Here is an 8,287-nt window from a genome sequence, read left to right as displayed (position 1 = left end):
GAGGCAGAGGCAGGCGGATTTCTGAGTTCAAGGCCAGCCTGGTCTACAAAGTGAGTTCCAGGACAGCCAGGGCTACACAGAGAAACCCTGTCTTGAAACCACCCCCCACCTCCAAAAAAAAAGTCAAAGCTCTAGACCAGAGTCAAAAATCTTCTTATCTAAACCTACTGGCTTTTTCTCCCCACCTTGGGAGAGGGGTGATGGGGACTCACCCTACCTCTGGCTAGGGTAGACAAGTGCTCTTCCACTGAGCTATGCATCATTAGCCACTATGCCAGGTTTTCAAATCCTAGTATTAAAGATAGACTAGTCTATGACTGGTGGCATGGCTCCATGGATAATGGGGTAATGGCATTTGCCAGGTAAACCTTGGCAACCTCACTTCAGTCCCCATAACATAAAGGCAAAAGGGAGGGGAGAACCCACTCCAGCAGTGATCCTCTGACCAAGACACGAGTGCCACAGCACATACTCCTGTCCCCTCTCTCTGCTCCCCCACACACCACGCATATATACAAAAATAATATATACTATTTTAAAAAATACACTAATGATGAGAAATAAAAGTCTGGATTCAAAGACAAAAGAGAATTCCTTTGGGATTCTCTCCAGTGCTATTGGGGCTTTTGCCACACAGTCAAGAAAACATCACCATCCACCCCAAGATCCAGGACAGATGAACTTATCTTCAACTACTTATCTCCTGAAAAACAAAAGGCTATTTACCAGGGAGGATACAACCCAATAGCCTAAAAAGCCAGGTAGGCCAATTCCTACCTCAGCCATCTAAGCACGCTATGCCTCCACAGAATCTCCTTGCATGTGAAGCCAACACTTTTAACTTAGTTAAGACTGACTTAGACATTAACATGCCTATCAGCAGTTTTTCCTCTAACATCTTTAAATTCTGTAGATTACCCCCTGTGTGATGTAAGATGGGATCTTACTCCGTAGCCTTGAATCTACCAGCATCCTCAGCCTCCCCAGTGCTGGGACTATCCGCACGCACCTCGACACCTGGCTTCTACTTAACATTTGTCAGTATCTTGTCAAAGATAATGCCTTCCTGGGGCCGGAGGTGTAGGACTGTGGTGGAGCACTTGCCTAGCACGTATGAAGAAGCTCCAATTTTATCCCCAAACACTGAGAACATAGGGCGACGCAGACCTGTGGAAATGTTCCTAAGTTCAGCCTGCAAGGTTCTTCTGGCCCCAAGACTCGGGGATAAGCACATGGGTAAGCTTCAAACACTGTCTTCCTCACACCCTGCTCTTGCAAAGTCAGGCAAATGTAATGATTCTGCATTCAATCACCAGATGAATAAGAAAGAGACTTGAATTTGGAAGAAAAGATTGCCAAGCATCCAGCAAGACTTCTGCCTCTATGTCCTTACAGGGCAGTCCTTGCAATCTACCAGCAGCCTCCATTTCAGCACAGACCTCGCCATCCACTCTAATCCAGTGCATACTCCAAGAGGCTGACGGTCAATCGGCCGGAATCCTGCCAGCTTCTGCTTGGGAGCTGTGTGAAGAATAGTTAACAAGAGCTTACTTTGAGAAAGAGATCAACAATCACACGCCTAAAGAAAAGAAGTTATTTGGCAGAGGGATGCATGTTGCCAAAGCGTTAGTCACAGCGTCGAGGTCCCAGTTTGTGTCTCTGCGACTATTCTTTGCTTTGACAGGATCCATTCTCTGGCTCAAGAAACCCAGCTCAGCTTCTGTCACTGTCCCCATTAGAAGCAGTCAAGGATCCTTTCATTTTGGCGGCGTCAAGCTGTGACACAGACAGGATGCCCACCAGAGGAGGAGGGGGTGGCCTGCCACTTTCCACTTAGGACTAGCTGAAACAGAGCAGTGGGAAACTGTGACAGGACAGAAAAACTTCAAAGTCACTGTCCTAAAGGAACAGGCCATCGCAAGAGCTCTGTCTCTACACGTTAGAGCAAAACCCTCTTAAAAATAACCCAAAAGTTGGGCAGTGGTGGCGCACGCCTTTAATCCCAGCACTTGGGAGGCAGAGGCAGGCGGATTTCTGAGTTCGAGGCCAGCCTGGTCTACAGAGTAAGTTCCAGGACAGCCAGGGCTACACAGAGAAACCCTGTCTTGGGGGAAAACAAAAAACAACAACAACAAAAAAGTAAACCAAGAAGCCTGGCAATGGTGGCGCATGCCTTTAATCCTAGTACTCTGGAGGCAGAGGCAGGAGGATCTCCGAGTTCAAGACCAACCTAGTTGACAGAAAAAGTTCCAGGACAGCCAAGGCTACACAAAGAAATCCTGTAGCACAGTATTACACAAGTTTTTGTCTCTAAATACACACATTCACTTCGCTGTCTGGAGCTCGCTCTGAGTCAGTATGAAAACTAGAGTTTGCTAGAACAGCCTCAACAGCCGTCCATGGACTTCAGAATTACTTGAGGGCAACAGGAAAAACATACTCAAGTATGTATGCCAGGGAGCAGATCGGGAGGCTACGATCAAGCAAGAACATGTGATGATAGTCCAAAGTAAAACTTAAAAAGCTATTCTGGCCGGGCAGTAGAGACACATGCCTTTGATTCCAGCACTTAGGAGGCAGAGGCAGGTGGGTTTCTATAAATTCAAGGCCAGCCTGGTCTACAGAGTAAGTTCCAAGCCAGGGCTACACAGAAAAACCCTGTCTCAGGGGGGAAAAAAACCAACTATTCTCTTCCTAGTACCCTTCCCCTCCCCTGAATCTCACCTTTGTGTCCACATAAGTATTTAGCACCAACTAGTGTAAACACCGTTTCTGCTATCAAGAGTGAGAGAGAATTAAAACTGCCTGATCTTTGGCAAATCCACGTCAGGCCTCAGAAATGCCAAGACTTTCAGAAACACTTCTAGGTTAAACAATGTTCACTTACCAGCCGAGTGTTCAGAGTATTATAGCCAAAGAAAAAGCTAGAACAGAATTTCAAAGGAGTGACAAGAAAGCATCCAATCCTGTCTACAGAATGGTCCCAACCAGTGACAGCAAGGTCACATGCCAAGGCACATGGCTCAACTCTCTACGATGCTTGGGTAGTTAGAAAGTAAGGCAGTGCACTGAACTCATTCATTTCAGACTCTACAGGCCACTACCTCCTCTTGGTGATAACAACACAGTAACATAAAAATTTTGACTATTAAAAATACAGGGGAGCTGGAGAGATGGCTCAGTGGTTAAGAGCACTGACTGCCCTTCCAGAGATCAAGAGTTCAATTCCCAGCAACCACATGGTGGCTCACAACCATCTGTAATTGAATTGATGCCCTCTTCTGGTGTGTCATCGACACGATGTTCATATACATTAAAGAAATAAATCTTTTTTTAAAAAAAGTTTTATTTATTTATTATTTATAGTGAGTACATTGTAGTTGTCTTCAGACACACCAGAAGAGGACATCAGATTTCATTACAGATGGTTGTGAGCCACCATGTGGTTGCTGGGAATTGAACTCAGGACCTCTGGAAGAGCAGTCAGTGCTCTTAACCACTGAGCCATCTCTCCAGCCCCCAATAAATCTTTTTTTTTTTTTAAATTAAGATAATAGGATCAGCAGTTAAGAGCACTGTCTGCTCTTCTGAAGGTCCTGAGTTCAATTCCCAGCAACCGCATGGTGGCTCACAACCATCTGTGACGGATCGGATCTGATGCCGTCTTCTGGTGTGTCCGAAGACATCAACAATGTATTCATAAAATAAAATAAATAAATCTTTTTAAAAATATATTAAGATAGCTGGGTGGTAGTGGCACACACCTTTAATCCCAGCACTCAGGAGGCAGAGGCAAGCAGATCTCTGTGAGTTCAAGACCAGCCTAGTCTACAGAGTGAGCACTAGAACAGCCAGGGCTGTTTCAGAGAGAAACCCTGTCAAACATAGTTCACCGGGCCAGGCAGTGGTAGTGGCCCACGCCTCCCTCTGGGGTAGAGGCCAGCGGATCACTGTGAGTTCCGGGCCAATCTGGTCTACAGACTCTGAGTTCCAGGACAGTGAGGGTTACACGGACAAAGTGTCTCAAAAAAAAAAAAATAAAGAAAGAAAGAAAGAAAAGAAAAAGAAAAAGAAATAAAGAAAAGAAAAAGAAAAAAGAATTTCAGGGATCGGATGTAGCAGGTGGCTCAGGATTTAAACGCCAGCAGAAGCGGGGACAGAGGTAGATTCCAGTGCACACCAGCTTCCTCCAGCTCCTCGTTTCAATATTATCCTTCCAGAATATGCCTTCCTAATCAGTAACTCGACCGCACACTCAGCCTACGTCTAGCGAGTGCCTTCAGATTTTCGTCTTCCCTCATTTCACACCGCTCCAACAGGGATCCTTCAACTGCAGGTGCTTCCAAGAGCATCTCAGAACATCACTCCGACTCCCTCTCATCCCACACTCTCAACATCTCCCCCCAGTGTAAACACCTTCGCTCTCAATCCTCCTCCTCACCCAGATCAATCCCGAAACGTCACACCGATCCTCCTCAACTCCAGAGCAGCCTGCCAATAATTACCTTTCCCCAACAGGTCCTCCCTTCCCCATTTCCCCCTCCGCGCACGGCTCCCCTCCTACCTCACCCAGAGTTGCCAGTCTTACTCACCTCACCCAACCCTTCAGGATCTCTAATTTCCTGTCTCTCAAAAAGCCTCCCTCCTGCCCACTTGCTCAGTCGGTCCCCGCCGCCCCACACTCGGATGGCCCACGCCCCCTCTCCAGGGTCTCCAGGCCCCGCCCCCAGGACCCCCTCTCCGCCTCAGGCCCCTCCTCCGGCGTCCCCTCCCCCCCCACACGATTCCCCCCTTCCCGGCTCTCCCTCCCACTCAGGTCCGCAGGTCACCTCAGCGGCGGGCTCAGCCGCCCCGGCGTCTTTCCCACCCGGCGGGGGGCTGCTCCGGGAGCGAATCCTCCGTCACCTCAGTCCTGGGTTAGTCCTGCTCGTTCGCCCCGCGGCAAGCTCGCTCTCTCTCTTGCTCGCTCGCTCGCTCGCTCGCCGCCGCCCCTTTTACCAACCCGGAAATGGATCCGCTCCCACCGTCCCCAGCGTCCGCGAACAAAATGGAGGCGGGGGAAAAAGGAGGAGGGAGCCGAGGGCCGAGGGCCGCGGGACGCATGCGCCCAGGGAAGCCTGCCCTCCCCCGGCGCACGTGGGGGCGGAGCGCCACCATCTTGAGAAGGTCGCGAGTCCGCAGTTGGAAGCCCGGTTTGCATCTTGGGACTGCAACTGGGGCTGCCTGCGAGGCTTTCGGTAACGAATGATGCCAGGGTTCGGTCCACGAGATGCTTATTTAATTGGTTGGATGCGGCCTGAGCATCTCGACCTTTAAAATTGCGCAGGTAGAGAACCACTGAGCTAACTGATGTATCTCAAGTATGGTTTTTTTTCGTGTTTATTCTAGGCACACACACACACACACACACCATAAGCCCTAATATGGTCTAGAGTACCCTTGAAGAGGCCCAATAGACAAGCTCTGGTTGTCATAGCAACAGAGAGGTGAGCTTCTGCTAGCAGGTCATTGGTTAGGTCATTGTAACCACTTAACTAGCTCGGTAGGCTGAGGCATGGTGTTGTGAACTCCTCTATAGGTGCTTGGATGAGAGAGGGGGAGTCCTTGTCCCTTGCTGGTTTCCATTGCTTAACTCTGTTGCCGATGACTAAGGATCTCGACTTCATACACAAAGCTCGCCACCACACCAAGCAACCCCATTGCTTCCCTATGTCTCACTGCTTCTCCATCCAGTCAACACAGTGACCAGGGCTGAACCTCAAGTAAAAGACCAATATCAGCTAGCACTTAATCCCCACTCGCTAACTGTGTGTTCGTGGGTCTCAGCTACCTCATAGTGTTTGTCCTTTCTCACAGTGCTTGAAGGCTCATCAGGTAATGAATGAATGGGAAAGCATGTGATAAGCCATAGCCTGTTATTATTTTTGTTTTCCCTCTGTTCTGCCCCACCCACTAGTGCTAAATGTCACATTGAACATTTGCTTTGGGCCATTCATTGAGCTCTGTATCTGGGGATGGTTCCAGATGTGACTCAAGCAGACAGCTTCTGCCCTCCGGGAGCTCATCATGCTGGTGTATGGTGCTCATGAGGGCTGGCATGTAAACAGACAGCTGACATCCAAGTCAGTGTGCGATTAGAGTTATCACATGTGCCAGGATGTCACAGGAGTGATGAATTCCTGTTGAAGAATGAGAAGAGATTTGTAAATGGTTTGAACTAAGCTCCTGCAAGATGAGTAGAATTTTGCCAGGCTCCGTAGCTCAGAGGAGGCAGAGGCAGGCAGATCTCTTAGCTGGAGGCCACCCTGGTCTACAGAGCAAGTTCCAGGACAGCCAGGACTACACAGAGAACTTCTGTCTCAGAACACCAAAACAAGAAAAAGAAGGGGGCTGGAGAGATGGCTCAGCAGTTAAGAACACTGATTGCTCTTCCAGAGGTCCTGAGTTCAATCCCCAGCAACCACATGGTGGCTCACAACCATCTGTAATGGGATCTGATGCCCACTTCTGGTGTGTCTGATGACAGTGACAATGTACTTACATCCATACAATAAATAAATCTTTTAAAAAGAAGAAGAGGGGGAGGAGGAGGAAGAAGAAGAAGGAAAAGAAGGAGGAGGAAGAGGAGGAAGGAAAAAAGGTGAATAGGATTTTGTTACTAATTGGTGAAGGCAGGGAACGGAACACGTGCCAGGCATGATCAGTGGATGCAAAGGTAAAGATGCTCAGATAGCTATGTCATGAATATCTGATAATGGGGTGGCTGGACGAAAAATGCAGTGAATCTGCACTGTTTACTAGAGCTTCTGAACTCTTTCCTTCATCTCCTGACCTGTCCTGTCTTCGGTTGCTCAACGATATGTAGACCTACTTTCTTCCTTCCTTCTTCTTTTTTAAATTTCTTTTTAGTTATGTTTTGTTTTTTTTTTTCATTTATTTATTCACGTTACATCCTGATCACATCCCCCCTCCCTCCCCTCCTCCCAGGCCTACCCTCACATGACCCTCCCCCTCCCCCTTTCCTTCTCCTCAAAGAACTTGGTACCCTATGAGAACCAACCCTCCTTGGCACATCAACTCCCAGCAGGACTAAGTGCATCCTCTCCCACTGAGGCCAGACAAGGATGGCTAGCTACGGGAAAGGGACCCAAAGTCAGGCAACAGTCAGAGACAGCCCCCGCCAATTGTTAGGGAGCCCATGGAAGACCAAGCTACACAACTGCTATATATGTGTAGGGGGCCTAGGTCCGGCCCATGCATGCTCTTTGGTTGATGGTTCAGTTTCTGTGAGCCCCCTATGGGCCCACGTGAAGTGGCTCTGTAGGTTTTCTTGTGGTGTCCTTGACCCCACTGGCTCCCTCAATCCTTTCCTGCAGTGGACCCACTTTCAATCCCTTCATATCGTGAAGTCCCCCCTTCATACCGTGAAGTTCCCTCTCAAGGCCCTTGAAATGGTTATCTTTGTCTCATGCTTGTTGTCCAAGCCCTTGCTTCAGTGTCCCCTCTCCTGAGGGTATTCTCTGCCCAATATAGCTAAAATAATCCCCTGCTCTCTTGTTCAACCTGTGTCAAAGAGCAGCCACTAGGGTGAATACAGGGACATCTCACTTAGGGAAATATCAATAACAAGCTTTATGAAGAAAGAAGCCAAGACTCTATCTCCCATTTTCTACATAAAGTCTATAGGAATGGGCTAGGGTCTTCAGATTTTGTGCTTTCAATGCTTGGTGGCTCTGGACCATCCTCCTCCTCTTCTTCCTCCCCCTCCTCCTCTTTTTCTTCCTTCTGTAAATGAGTTATTAGTATGTGTATGAGTGTTTTGCCTGCACATAAGTATGTGTACCTCGTGTGGGCCTGGTACCCTTGGAGGTCAGAGGAAGGTGTTTGATCTCCTAGAATCAGAGTTGCAGATGGCTGTAAGCCACCATGTTGGTGCTAGGAATTGAACCGGTATCTTCTATAATAGAAATAAGTGTTCATAACTACTGAGCCATCTCTCCAGCCCCATGATTGCTGGTTTTATTATTTATGTGTGTGCTTATTTATTTGGAAACAGGGTCTCACTATGTAGCTCTGGCTGCTCTGGAACTTGCTATGTAGACCAGACTGGCCTCAAACTAATAGAGATCTGTCTGTCTCTGCCTCTGGACTGCTGGAATTAAAAGCATCCACCACCATGCCCAACTATAATTGTGTTTTTAAAAATACAAATAGAGGGGGCTGGAGAGATGGCTCAGCAGTTAAGAGCACTGGCTGCTCTTTCGAAGGTCCTGAGTTCAATTCCCAG

The 8,287-nt window shown here is 48.2% G+C and overlaps 1 protein-coding gene across 2 annotated transcripts in view; it reads right to left on the bottom strand.

Annotated features, from left to right (window-relative positions):
• Window positions 1-5,039, bottom strand: part of Wipf2 (WAS/WASL interacting protein family member 2) — a 41,953-nt gene extending 36,914 nt beyond the window's left edge. The window contains exon 1 of one of the 2 annotated variants that reach the window (XM_029483900.1): window positions 4,906-5,039. The gene's annotated coding sequence lies outside the window, so the exon portion shown is untranslated. Of the gene's footprint in view, window positions 1-4,829 lie in introns of both variants that reach the window. The other variant, XM_021177685.2, reaches the window with a different exon arrangement.
• Between the last annotated feature and the right edge of the window lie 3,248 nt (window positions 5,040-8,287).

Source organism: Mus caroli, chromosome 11 (assembly GCF_900094665.2).
Source record: "Mus caroli chromosome 11, CAROLI_EIJ_v1.1, whole genome shotgun sequence".
NCBI lineage: Eukaryota > Metazoa > Chordata > Mammalia > Rodentia > Muridae > Mus > Mus caroli.
Note: the sequence above shows the minus strand (reverse complement) of the source record. Positions and strands in the feature narration are given on the sequence as shown.